The sequence below is a fragment of the Heterocephalus glaber genome, unplaced genomic scaffold (assembly GCF_053883595.1).
Source record: "Heterocephalus glaber isolate CG9 unplaced genomic scaffold, H.glaber_assembly_v1.0 deba00001503, whole genome shotgun sequence".
NCBI classification, from domain to species: Eukaryota; Metazoa; Chordata; class Mammalia; order Rodentia; family Bathyergidae; genus Heterocephalus; species Heterocephalus glaber.
In genome coordinates, this window is record NW_028258323.1 from 1,544,442 (window position 1) to 1,557,736 (window position 13,295).

General features: G+C 38.3%; 2 pseudogenes; one reads left to right on the forward strand and one right to left on the reverse strand.

Moving 5' to 3' along the window:
• The first annotated feature begins 363 nt into the window (after positions 1-363).
• LOC101703257 (KRAB domain-containing protein 4-like) lies at positions 364-999 on the forward strand (annotated as a pseudogene).
• Positions 1,000-8,594: 7,595 nt separating this feature from the next.
• On the reverse strand, positions 8,595-10,994 carry LOC101714868 (WD repeat domain phosphoinositide-interacting protein 4 pseudogene; annotated as a pseudogene).
• Positions 10,995-13,295: the final 2,301 nt, after the last annotated feature.

A 13,295-nucleotide genomic window follows, 5' to 3' on the forward strand; every position in this document is an offset into this window, starting at 1 on the left:
AAGGACTTTCTGTTCCCAAGAGGGAATGAAAGCTACATGCACATTTCCAAGTATGCTGGAGAACTGAAGGGAGGTGAAGTAATCACATAATTCTATGTTTGGTTGGACAGAGACACCCAAGTCACCCATTCTACCCAGTTCTGTGAGGGGGGCAGTGTCTAGTTCCATGATTTGGTCAGGGTTTGCAAAAGGAATATAATATTCATGTGGCTTCTCTGCTGCAATGTCATCGCATCCTGATTTTCCTTTAAGTCTTCAAGTATCCCTCAATTTTCTTCAATTGTTTCTTCTCTTGTGACCATTCCTCAAATTAGAAATTCTTAAGAAAAAGAGGAGAGAATGCAGGAAAGAAGGTAGTAGTAAGACTTCAGGGGAGAGGCTGTTTTTCCACTGCAGCTGATCTTTGGGGCCTTGACGCAGAAACCTCCATCCACCAGGGCAGGATGGCCATGTCCCAGGAATCACTGAGCTTCAGGGATGTGTTTGTGGACTTCACCCTGGACGAGTGGCAGCAGCTGGACTCTGCTCAGAAGAACCTCTACAGGGGTGTCATGCTTAAGAACTACAGCCACCTGGTGTCCATGGGGTATCTAGTTAGCCAACCAGATGCGATCTTCAGTTTGGGATGAAGAGAAGAGGCCTGGGGGGGCAGACAGAGGAACCCAGATGAGGAGCTGTTCAGATGTACCGTTTTTGCCTTATGTATTTTGAAGTGCTGTTATTAGAAGCCTGGCAAGTTGATGGGTGGATAGATAACTACAAGGAAAGCCAAGACAACCCCCGTGACAAGCTGTATTCAGAGACAAGGAAATACCGAAGGATGAAAGGGGCTATGAATGCAGAACATGCAGAAAAATCATGTATCTGAGCACAGACTTTGTCTATATAAGACAAAGACTCCCTAAATATCATTCATGGAGAAGGTACTCAACATAATTTAAACTTTCTTAGTTAAAACAAAAGCTATGTAAGAAAGATAATGGGTGTAAGTTGTATTGAAAATTATGCCTTAGGGCTGGAGATTTAGCTCAGTGGTTTCGCCGCCTGCTGCACAAGCGCAAGGATCCGAGTTCGATCCCCGGGAACCAAAAGAAAAAAGAAAATTGCGCCTCCACTCTAATCTTGATAAAGCTAAACCTGCAGAGAAATTCTTTGAAACCCATCAACAAGGAAAAACTCTCCACCATAAAGAACCTTTTAATAAAAGGTAGAGAATTCAAGCTGGAGAGAAACTCTATGAATGTGGAAAGATATTTATTCAGAAAGCATGCCTTGTGCATCAAAGAAGTCACATTGGAGAGAACCCTTATGAAAGCTGTGAATTTGCAAAAGCCTTCAGCCAAAACTCAACCTTCACACACACACAATTAAAAACCCCTATGAATGCAGTGAATGTGGGAAAACCTTTATCCAGAAGGCACAACTCATTAAACATTAAAAGATTCATACAGGGGAGAGACTTTTTAAAAGTATTAAATGTAGAAAATCTTTCAGTGTAAAATCAACTCTCATTGTACAACTCAGAACTCCCACAGGAGAGAAGGCCTGTGAATGTAGAGACTGTGGCAAGGCCTTCAAGGGAGAAACCGCTCTCATTAAACATCAAAGGAGTCATTTAGGAGATAAAATGTAAAATACATGAATAAACCTTTAAGTGAGATAACTGTCCATTAGTTATATGTTGTTATAGTGTGCATCCAAGAATTTATTCAAAATAATTTTGCAAACCATAAATCAGCCTTCAAAAAATTGCTCAGCCTTCATTAGATTTAGGAAAACAATGTTATAATATTCAAAACATGGAATAAATATGATAAATTCTTCAAAAAAAGACTTCAGGGGAAATATCTAAACTGTCATAATGCAAAGGAGGCTGAAATTTTTATATTTTTGAGAGGAGATAGTTGAAATGAATGGCTGACACTTCTTAAGTGCTGTATCTTACAGGGTTTCACCGTTGGTTGCCTGTTCCTTCTACATTTTTAGGTATATGATTTCATTCATTTGCTAGAGGCTATTTGTATACTTGCAGTTCCCAAGACTGTATCTCCAATTCTAACTTGTCTATCTTCAAGTTGCAGACCAACTTTTCCAGATATTTGTGGACTTGCCTATCCCACAGGCGCTTCAACCTCATGCACTTTTTGAAAAGACTGAAATGATCATTATCTCCCCAAATATTCCTGTTTCCCATCACCATTAAAACAATCATCATCCTCAATCTCCCCAGACAAGGAACTCACCCTTGGGTCCCTCTCTTTTTAACCAAATCCTTTCAGTTTTACTTCAGATATATATATCCAAAATCTGACCACCCTTCTCCATTTCTAGCCACCAATTCAACTTGAGCTCTTATGATTTATATCCTATACTAATACCGCATTGTTCTATTTGTTCTCCTTCCCATCAATGTCTCCCACAATCCATCTTCTCGCATTCCTATCATAATTATTTTCTTACCAAACAAATATGATTATGCCTTTCCTTTTTTAATGATTCCCCTTCATTTCCCACTAACTGCCCCATAAAGTCATGCTCTTTTGTCTGGGTACAGTGCCTTCATGATGTAACCCCAATATACTGTTCCAATTTCATTTCCTTCCACTTCCCACCACAGAACTAAGCTCCAGCCCACAATGAACTTCTCACATATCTTTTCAAAACTCTGTGTCTTTGCACATTTTGTTCTCATTGCCTGAAATGCCCTTTCTTCCTCTTCTGTGTATAGAAAATCCTCATTCTGTCTTCAAGACTCCCCAAAGTTCATTCTTCTGTCAGTCCATCCCAGGCTATCCTAGGGTCTCCCGCTGCACGTGTTTCTATGTATCCAGTTGTTCTTGTGTCTGGTTCTTTCACTAGACTGAATTCCTTAGGGGTACAGAGCATAGATGCTGCATTTTTGTAACCTGGGTGCCTAAGCAGAATGTCTTGAATATGGCAGAGTAAATGCTCATTGGTTTAGTAATTTAATTTCTTATGCCAAGTCAAAATTCATTTAACACTTTAGCATGAAATCAATTCCTGAGCAACTTAATCTTGGTGTTTTATATGTTTCACATAGTTTATGGAACATACGTTTTAACCTTTGAGTCATTTATTCCTTCACTATTTTCAATTTGGTTATTGAAATACATGTAATGAACTATCACACAGGAAGAAAACAAGTTTAAATTTTGTTCCATATTAAAAATGTATGAAGTTGAGTAAGGGAGAATTCTGAAACTATTAGCTAAGTTAAGGGTGAAGTACACCCATAAATTGTCTTTGCATTCCTCAGGATCATAAAAATTTCATCCTGTGACAATTGACTAGATATGAATGGACTACTAACCACATCACCCTTTATAATAGCAGAAAGCCATTAATAAAATCAAGGTGTTTGTTGTTTGTTGTTTGTTTTATAATTTTGAGGATTGAATCCAGAGCCTAGGCAAGTGATCTACCACTGAGCTACTTGTCCAGCCAAAAAAAGAATTTTAATTTCAAGATCCCAAGAGATTATTCCAGTGGCTAAAATTATATTCTGTTTAAAATGTGGATTCCAGTAGGTTGAGGCATAGCATTTTAATGTCCATTCACTTTATCTGGTCATTTTATCAAACTGACTTCCTGTGCTGGCTCAGAAACATTTAAGTGGGAAATGAAGGACCAGAAATAATTCATGCAAAGGGATGAGAGAGAGCAATGAAAGATTTTTTGTCATTCTTGTTTTTATTTTTTTGGTGGGGGGAGAAAAATCACATTTATTAAAGACAATCACATGCTGGACACAACACACATGCTAAAAAGTGGACTGTCTTTTAAAACTTCAAAATTAAATAGGTAAATGGTTTCTTCCCCCTGCAGCCCACAATCATTTCCATGTTTGCAAATTAGAAGGCTCATGTTAAGACATTAAACAGTAAAATATGTAAGAAAAGCTCCAACCTATTCCAAAAGCTTTTTCTAAGTTAAAAAATCATGAATATGACTAACCGTATGCCATTGAAAACCACTCAGTTTTCTATGTTATTAGTACTAGAAATACCACTCCCCATCCCAGCATATTGTTTTATATTTTAGAGATAAGACATTAAAATCAAAGCCTGTTTACTTACCGATTTAAATGAACCCTCTTGGAAGACCCCCTTTTCCTGGTAAAACACACCAGATTGTCTAGGAAGACATTCAGGCCTACTTCTTAGCCACTGCTGAAATAAATCACAAAGGCTGGTGAGCCAATTGTTGTTATTTTTTATTTAAACTTATTTTAAGTGGTACATAAAAACATAGAAATTGTACGTATTTATGGGCTATCTTGTGCTGTTTCAGTACATGCATATATTCTGTACTGTTCAAATCAATGTAAACATACCAACCTAGCTCCTCAGATAATTATCATTTCTTAATGGTGAAATCATTTAAAATCCTTTTTTCTGGCTTTTTGAACTCTATAGTGGAGTTATCTGTAGTCACCATCCTGTGCAACAGCACCTGGAGCTTCTTATTCCTCTCTAACTGTAGCTCAGGTCCCCTCACTCATCCTCTCCCTTTTTCCTGCCCACTCTCCCCAGCCTCTGCTGAACACCATTCTACCCCCAGCTGCTATGGAAATGAACCATTTTATGTTCCACACGTAAGTGCGATCATGCAGCACTTGTGTTTCTGTGCCTGGCTTATTTCACTTAGCACGACCTCCAGTTCTATCCATATTGTTGCAAATGACAGGAAATTATATATATTTAATATTTAATGTGACACGCTGTATATCCATAGATTAGTGAAATTAGAGGAAATCTGAGTTAACGACATTAGGTACTGTAGTAAATTGTAAGTTCCCTCTGGAGAGAAAAAGAGAGCTTTTATTCATCCTTGCTCCTCTCCAAGGAAAACATTCTGGACACTGTTGTTGAACTGTGTGAAAGGAAATGTTTTAGTCTCATTTTACAAAATTTCCGGTGAGATTCTAATAAACCTTATTTACCTATTATCTGATATAATAAAATAGAACACATGTGCACTGAAAAGAATAAAATGCTTACTTTTATCCTTATGTGATATTTAGCAAATATAAATACAAAAATACTTCCAGTCCTGAGACAGAGAAACCTGCAAAGCAATTGCTGATTCAGTCATTGGGGATGTAAATGGCTTATTTCTGTCCACTAAAAGAAATACTACATAAAACAGACATTAGAGAAAAGAGAAATATTTTTGTTTCATAGAAACAGATATGTGATTGCAAAGAATGACACGCAAGCAAAAATATGGTTTTTTATTCACAGAGCACTTTAAAGTCTGAGATTGAAAAAAATAATAATAAACCAAAAGATTACTTGAAAAATATCTCCTGGAGTCTCAGTATCTTTAAATTTTTAAATTTAACAGTGTAGAAAATAAGAAGCACTTTTATAATGCTGGCAAGAAAATCAGGTTTGTCTTTACATTTTCAAGCCCAGCATGAACTCTGCTATAACATTTCTGGCTTTTATTTTTCTGCCCAGGCTAGGCAGATTCGCCCCTTGGGGCAGAGCCATTTTAAATGCAGTACTCTTCTTACTCATCAGACACAAGAAAACAGTGAATCATTCTCTCCAAACCAAAACTAAGCTGGTTAATTGCCTGGCTATCAACCTTGACAGTTAATGTTGACATTCAAAACTTGGGATACAAGGAAAATGAGTTTTTAATGAAAGAAATATGAAGTGGACCATTAATGACATTCTAACTGGAGTGAAACCAAATCTTTTTTTTTTTTATTGACAATAGTAAATAGTTTAAAAATGTATTACTTCTTGTTTTCCAGTCTGCCTTTTCCTTGACCACAACCACTATAGGATATAATTCTAAAATAACAACCTTCCAAGCTATGTTATTGTAGACTAGTTTTACAGCCCAACCCAGTGCAAAATAAACATCAGTAATGAATTGTTCCCATGAACTGACATAAAAAAGTCTGTTGACTGTCACTAAAAACTAGTGCATTTTTTTTTAACTAAAAAAAAAAAAAAGAACTCTGGGAACACAAGTCTCATTCCTAATTTATATCATCTAGGACTTTGTTAAAAAGTCATCAACTCATTAGTAAATAATATTTTAAGAATCCTGTTGGCCTTAGGGCCGGGAATTTAGCTCAGTGGTTTCGCCACCTGCTGCGCAAGCGCAAGGACCCAAGTTCGATCCCCGGTACAAAAAAAAAAAAAAGAATCTTGTTGGCCCTAGTTGTCATTATTCACAGACTACTGATAAATGCAATGATGTTTCAGAGGGGAAAGTTACTCATTTATTTATCCTTAGCTGCTGCAGTTAATGAAACTAAAGTTCTGTGTAGTTTCAGCTGAAAGTGGCCAACTAATATTTTTTCTTATTATAGAACATAGAGTTGACTGATTAATGAGAATATCTTTTAATTTTCACTTTAGTCAGCTGGCATACAAGAAACTCAATATATCATGGGGAGAGGATGGGAGGGTGCAATAGGAGTTGTATTACTGAAAGTGAAATTGCTTTCACACTCCTGTTGGCTTCTAAATTCAGGCACTTTAGAGAAACATACTTCCCTTAGTTCAATGCCCTAACTTATGCAGAATTTAATGACATCTTTATTCTAAGCTGCATCATTGGTCCGTGATGGTAAATGATTTGTTGCAACAAATCAAATGTTTTATTCTTTCATTATTTTGAAAGAAGTACCTGATTATTTATTGATACATACCGAGACAAAAAGTAAATAAAGTATATATTTAAAATTCTAACTTGCCATAATTTTTTTTTCAGTACTGGGGATTGAGTCTAGAGTCTCCTGGGTGCTGGGTAAGTGCTTACCACTGAGCAACACTCCAGGCAACCTGCCCATAATTCTGATTTTCAGATTATTATTTATTCGGTTCTTCTATTAGTGAAGGTTGAAAAATTAAATAAAGAACACCAAATAAAACACATTTACAAACCAATTCATAAATATAAGTCACATAAAGCCAGGAAAGTACTCCTTGTTTGATGTTTCAGAATTTTTCCACCAATAAACAACTCCTTATATCCTATCAACTTCTGTGCTTATACTTAGTATGGTGCCTTTCATCTTTGGCCTTCAAAACCACTTATGGGCCTGAATTAATTCTCACCACACCCTTCTGAGACAAGTTAGTATTATTTTCCTCTCTTTATAACTGAGGAAATGGGGACAAAAAGAGATTAGGATGAGATTTGCCCAACTATGCAAAATAAATCAAAGGCACAGTGTGAGCTGCAAAACTACTCACAGATAAACATCCTATTGGCCTCTTCATTTCTCTTTCCTATCAGTATCAGTGCTCTAACACTCTCAACAGAAAATGTTTATCACGTAGCAACATAAGTTGAATTACTTTTTCATTCTGAAAAAATTCTGCTTCCTCTTTGGAGATTTACTAGTATTGCTCTCTATTTGTTACAAAACAGACTTTTGATGTGATTTTTACCTGTTGCAATTAAATATACAACTTGGTATCCTGAGGAAATTAGGATATGAATTGTTTACAATTATGCACAAAATGTTCAGGAAATGTGTAGTACAAAGCCTCAGACCATTTGTAGGGACATTTTAAGGCCATTCACCTAGAAATCTTTATGGTAATACTATTATGATACAACTTCATAAAGTGACTCACATTGGCTTGTTCAGGCTTGTACTCGGTGTGAACTGAAGACCTGTTACAACTCATTTATCTCCTTTTGCATTATGCCTCACATTGACTAACAAAGTAAACCTGCAAATCCTTTTTTCTATTAAGAGTTCAGTGGCAAGTGTCTGCTACAGAAGCAGTACTGGCAATGGAAGCCAGGTCCCACGAATGCTAAACATGCATTGTATCACTGGCCAGCACCCTGAGCCTCAAGACGTTTTTTAAATAATTTCTTTGTTTTTATTGAAGTAGCTCCCCCAAAAGGTTTACTTTAACAAAATCCAACGGCTTTGTTACATGACTAACAATTCTTTCTAAAAGAGAGATGCTATATTTCCGAATAAATTACCAAAAATCACAAGATTTAAAAAATGTTTGAAGCGTTAAGGGTGTAACAAAGTGATAGAGTATATGCTTTGGATATGAGGGCCTGGGTTCAATCGCTATTGACAGACGATAGATAGATAGATAGATAGATAGATAGATAGATAGATAGACAGACAGACAGACAGACAGATTGATTTGTCATGACTGGAAGAAAACTTAGTTTTCTTATGATGCTCTCCGAAGTAGCTTCCAATCATTATACCAGCAAATGACTGCCCCCCTTTCCTCTTCTCTACTTTTAGAAGTTTGTCTAAAATACAATGCAAAGAACACCTTAAGGAAAAGAGAAAGGGAAGAAAGGTAAACACATACCATTTCATTTTTGAAACTACACTATTCAAATATTTTAAGTTTCATTCTTCATACCTCCCTTACAAAAAACAGTGTATTTTTAATTTAGGCTATTACAAATCACATGATTTCAGCCAAAAGCATTTTGTTTAAAATTCTGTTAAATTAAACCATGGTGAATGTCAAGTCTTTGTATATAAACACATATGTACACTTTAAGGAAAATGACAAGGCTTTTAAATATAAATGAATAATTTATTCAAAGTTTCAGGGTCAAAGAAAGATTGAGATATGTTGTTAACAAACCTTAACTGGTGGAAATTTTAAATATTTTCCAAAGTCCACCAGTGTGTACCCATCAAGTTTTGACATGTTACACAATAATCTTTAAACACAAGATGGTAAACATTAAGACTGCATCACAAAACCAGAAGCAAGTGGCATACTCATATTCCTCTTGAAATAAAATAGATAGAATATTTCTTTCCTCTCCTGATTCTCCTACACTTGGAAACCAAACCAATTAGAAAACTGGGAAGCTTTCCACTACTATATAGGTGCTGTTTACTCTGCCTACCCACTAATTCATTAGGAGACTGGAACTGCTGGGAAACAACAGGAGTATGGTGGTCTTTTACATGTAAGTAAATATTTTATAATATAATAAAATTCCTAGAATTAAAATAATTAATAGAAATACTTCTAAAATAAGTATGGGTATTAGACACCCACCTTATGCTCCTTGTCACGAAACTTAACCTTACTTGCCAGGCTATGGTAGAAATAAGTTCTGTTTTCCCCAAAAGAGTGTTTACAAAAGAAAGACTTAATCTTCTTTGACTATTACAACTTATAATGGAATTGTTCACAGTTTTGGATGAGATCAGTTACATTTGCTTGTTATACACTCATAAATATTTATTTTAGGGAGTAGTTGATAAACCTGCTGGTTCGATCTGTAAAGCTTAAAACTAGGTCAATTTTATCATTCAGGGCTAAGCACCATCCATCACCCTTATCTCTCCAACAGCGAAGCTGAGGTAGTTTCAAGATAATACACTGTTATTCCCTTTCTTTCTTTCTTTCTTTTTTTGCCAGTGGGGCATTTTATTCATATTCATCACATCAGAAATCATCTCTCCTGTTAAGCGTTTTTAAATCTCAAGGTAGGGTTACGATACTTCCTCTGAGTCCCTGGTTATCTTCTCCAGGATAGGGGTCCCAGGGATCTACCTCCCAGGATCCGTGGCCTAGCTCTTCCAGCATACAGTCATCAAAAAGTGCTTGAGGGAAGTGAGCTGTTGGTTTAGACAAATTGCTGAGTGGAAAGTGGACACAAGCCTCTTTAGTGCTTGCTGGCTGGTGGCTTCCACATCACTTCCCCACACCCAAGGCTCAACTCTGCAATCTCTTACTGTAGGTTCCTAGCACAGCTCCCGGGGTCCTTAAAAGTCATCATCATCACAGATGTCAAGGTACACGTCGAAAGCCTCTCTGTTGCAGTTCCCATCGGGAGTGAAGACATATTTGTGGAAGGTTCCATCTACGCAGATGGCAATTACAGAGTTGACGTTCTTGGAAGCAGTGCGACCGAAGGCGCAGATGCAAGCTGACTCAGCAGGCACAGTGAAGCTTGCCAGGCTCCACTGAGAGTCCACGTACTGTCCAATCAAAGGCCCCACCTTGCCCACGCGAGCCAGAACAGAGCGGCGGTTGAGGCGGGTATCCTTGAGAGCGAAGATATGCACAGTGCCCTTATCACTGGAAGCGCAGAGGAAGGAAGAGTCATGGCTGAAGTTAATGCAGTATAGAGTGGCAGGGTCAGTGCCTCGGCGCAGCTCTACTAGCTTCTCCTTGGACTGGGTGTCAAAAAGGCGAATGAGGGTTCCCTTCTGGGAAGCCGAGGCCACTACGGTGCCTGGCTGGTTTAGGGACACACAGGCTACATCACTCTGATGTGCACTGATAATGAATGGAGCAGATGAGGTGCCAGGCTTTGTGCTCCCCAGGTCCACAAGTTGCAGACTTCCACACTTGTGTTCTGGAAACACAAGCAGTTGCTTCTCCAGGCTGGGACAGAGATCACAGAGCCCCCCGGGGTTGTCCCGAGTGTCAAACTCAAACAGCTTTCGGGGATTGTTGGGGAAGGAGTACACAAAGATGCGGTTCCTCAGCACGATCACGATCTTGTCGTGACACATGCACACAGCCAGCACTGGTTTGGTGAAAGTGAATTCCAGCACCAGCTTGTCCTTGGAGTCCTTGCCTTCCCGGGCATCATCCCAGATCAGCACTGAGATCTCGGAGAACTTGGGACTGCTACCACCGCCCACCAGGGCCAGCAGGTTGGAGCGGTGCAGCATCTCTACCAAGCCCAGGCTGCCCACCTGCTTATGGTCCAGATGCCCCTTCTCCATCAGTGGGTCCACATTGTAGATGCGCACACCTGTCTCCGTGGCACAGTAAAAGCAGCTTTGGTCTTGGTTGAAACGCAGGCTGGTGACCCCTCGAAGTGGCTGCTGAGTCATGGTTCAGGATTTCTCCCCTGGACACAATAGGATAATAGGAAAAGTCCTGAGTTCTCTCCTCCAAGTCTTACAACTTCTGCCCCAAGTAATTTCTTCCCCTTCTCTACTCAACTTCTTCGCCAGACTTCCGGGCTTCGGTGCCTGGCTCTGGTGTTTATATCAGGCCCCACTTCCGGGGAAGGGAGTCTATGTCCGGAAGTGACATCCTGGCCGGAAAAACTTGGTCGCGGTCCTTTTCCCCGTTTCGCGGTTTTAGGAACATCCCTCTCGATAGCAGGGTTTTCCTAGCAGGTCTCAGGGAGCGGAGGAAGGTCGGCAAGCAGGAGGGTCGGAGGCTCCCCAAGGGCGAGACTGAGTGAAGCGGAAAGAGCTGGCATTCCCTTTCTTAACCGGTGTGGCAAGCTACAGATTTAGTATTGCAGAACAGGAGGGGTCTGTGCAATAATCCTTGCTGACTTTGGGATGGGACTCTTGGAAAATTAATCTCAGTTCACAATAAAGATCCTGAAAATCATTTTTCTTCCTCTTTTTTTTTTTTGAACCTTGTGCTTGCGAGGCAGGCAGCAGAACCACTGAACTAAATCCCCAGCCCCTTAAAATCATTTTTCTACAGTTAGCACATTCTTTCCTGTGCAGTCCTAGGACATATAGAATATACTAATGAGCTGTTGGAGAAATGCAGCCTCTTTTCGGCTACTGAGCCCATGTCAGAAATAGAGCAAAGCACCTGAAGTTGTGCTCACATGCTGTACAAGCCCACAATTGCCTAGGTGTCTCTATCAGTTTCTGTGCATCTTGAGTTTTTACAGATAAAATAGTGCTAGTTAGTAGTGGTGGTAGCATTGCTAATGATCATTCTATCTTGCCCTAATAGTCTAGACTCTCATGTGCTCTACGCATATTTGAACTCTTGGTTTCAAAAGCTCTTTTCATTTTTTACTGAGAGCAGTTCACCAAAACATCCTCCCTATTATTCACAGTCAACTCTTCATTGTTGATTTACAGTGAATAAAAAAATTGCTTTGGTGTTATTGAGGTCTGCTTTTTTCAGGGAAAACTAGCTGTGCTGGCTAAAGATGAAAAATGAGAAAAGAAGGGAGAGTGATTAGTGTCTGGGCAAGGCATAATTACTGGAAAGTGGACAATATGAAAGTGGAAGAATACATAACGAAGAAGGGTATTTTTCAGCATAAAATACTACTCTTCACCAATCAAGGTACTGTGTTTTAGAAAAACAAAGAAACATGGTCCTTCATCTCAGAAAACAGACTAGGCTCTTTTTTCCTTTCAATCCTTGTCAAATCACTCAATTTTCCCTATTCTAAATTTTTTTCTTTTTTTTGGACCAGGGACTGAACTCAGGTCCTTTCGCTTGCGCAGCAGGCAACGAAACCACTGAGCTAAATCCCCGGCCCCCTATTCTAAATTTTTATCATACCAGTGTGGGCACTTGCCGTTTCATTCTTGGGTCACTATGACTCTTCCCTATAAGGTTTGGCAGTCTGATAAATCCTCTACTTGATCCTGATGGATTCTGCCTTCTAACGTCTATGTTCTTTGCATAACTATCTGTTCAACAGATTCAAGAATTAATGCCCTTGGAATAAAGTTTAAATTTGTAATCTAGCTTCAGCCTCAATGCTTGTAAACTCAGACACCAATCTATTCATCAACTTTGCCTGCTATTAAGTTAAATTCTGGCAAATCATTCCCTATATATGAGACACATTTCCCATTTCTTCCTTAGATCACACAACTCCTTATGTTTAGAATTCTATTGAAATCCTATCCATTTAAGGTCAAGTTCATATACCACTTCTTCCATAAAATCTACCCAGAATTCATTCTCATTCTCTCTCTCTCTCTCTCTCTCTCTCATTTAAATGCTTGAAGTTCCTTCTTTGTATCACTCCTACAGGGCCAAATACTAGGTTGTATTGTTATATTCATTTCTTGCTTCCTTACAAGTATATTTTTTAAAAACCTACCTTTGGTGTATATCTCTTAATAAATATTGGAGGTGTGAATGAATAAAATGAGAGCAAATGTGTAAGTGGAAATGAAAGACAAGAAAATCTTTGTAAAAATGAAAGAGATGAGGCTGAATTTTCAGTTGAGGAAAGAGACCTCATTCGCAGTAATATCTTGGTTTATAGTTTCCTTACAAGAAACTTTCAGTTTCTCACATTCATTTTGTGATATATTTCATTCATTTATAAAATATTGAGGAGGTACAAAAAGTGTGTTGAAGTCAGGAAGTAAAATCATTGTGAAAATTTCAGGAAAGAAATTAAATCAGAATATCTGAAAAAGAACTTGTTTGACAATTCTTATATTTTTGTGTGTCTGTTTAAAAAAAGTAATTTTCTAAAAAAGTAGTATTATTTGTACCCAAATAATTAAATGTTTTAAATGTTCAGATTTATGTGCTGAAATATCTTTTCTA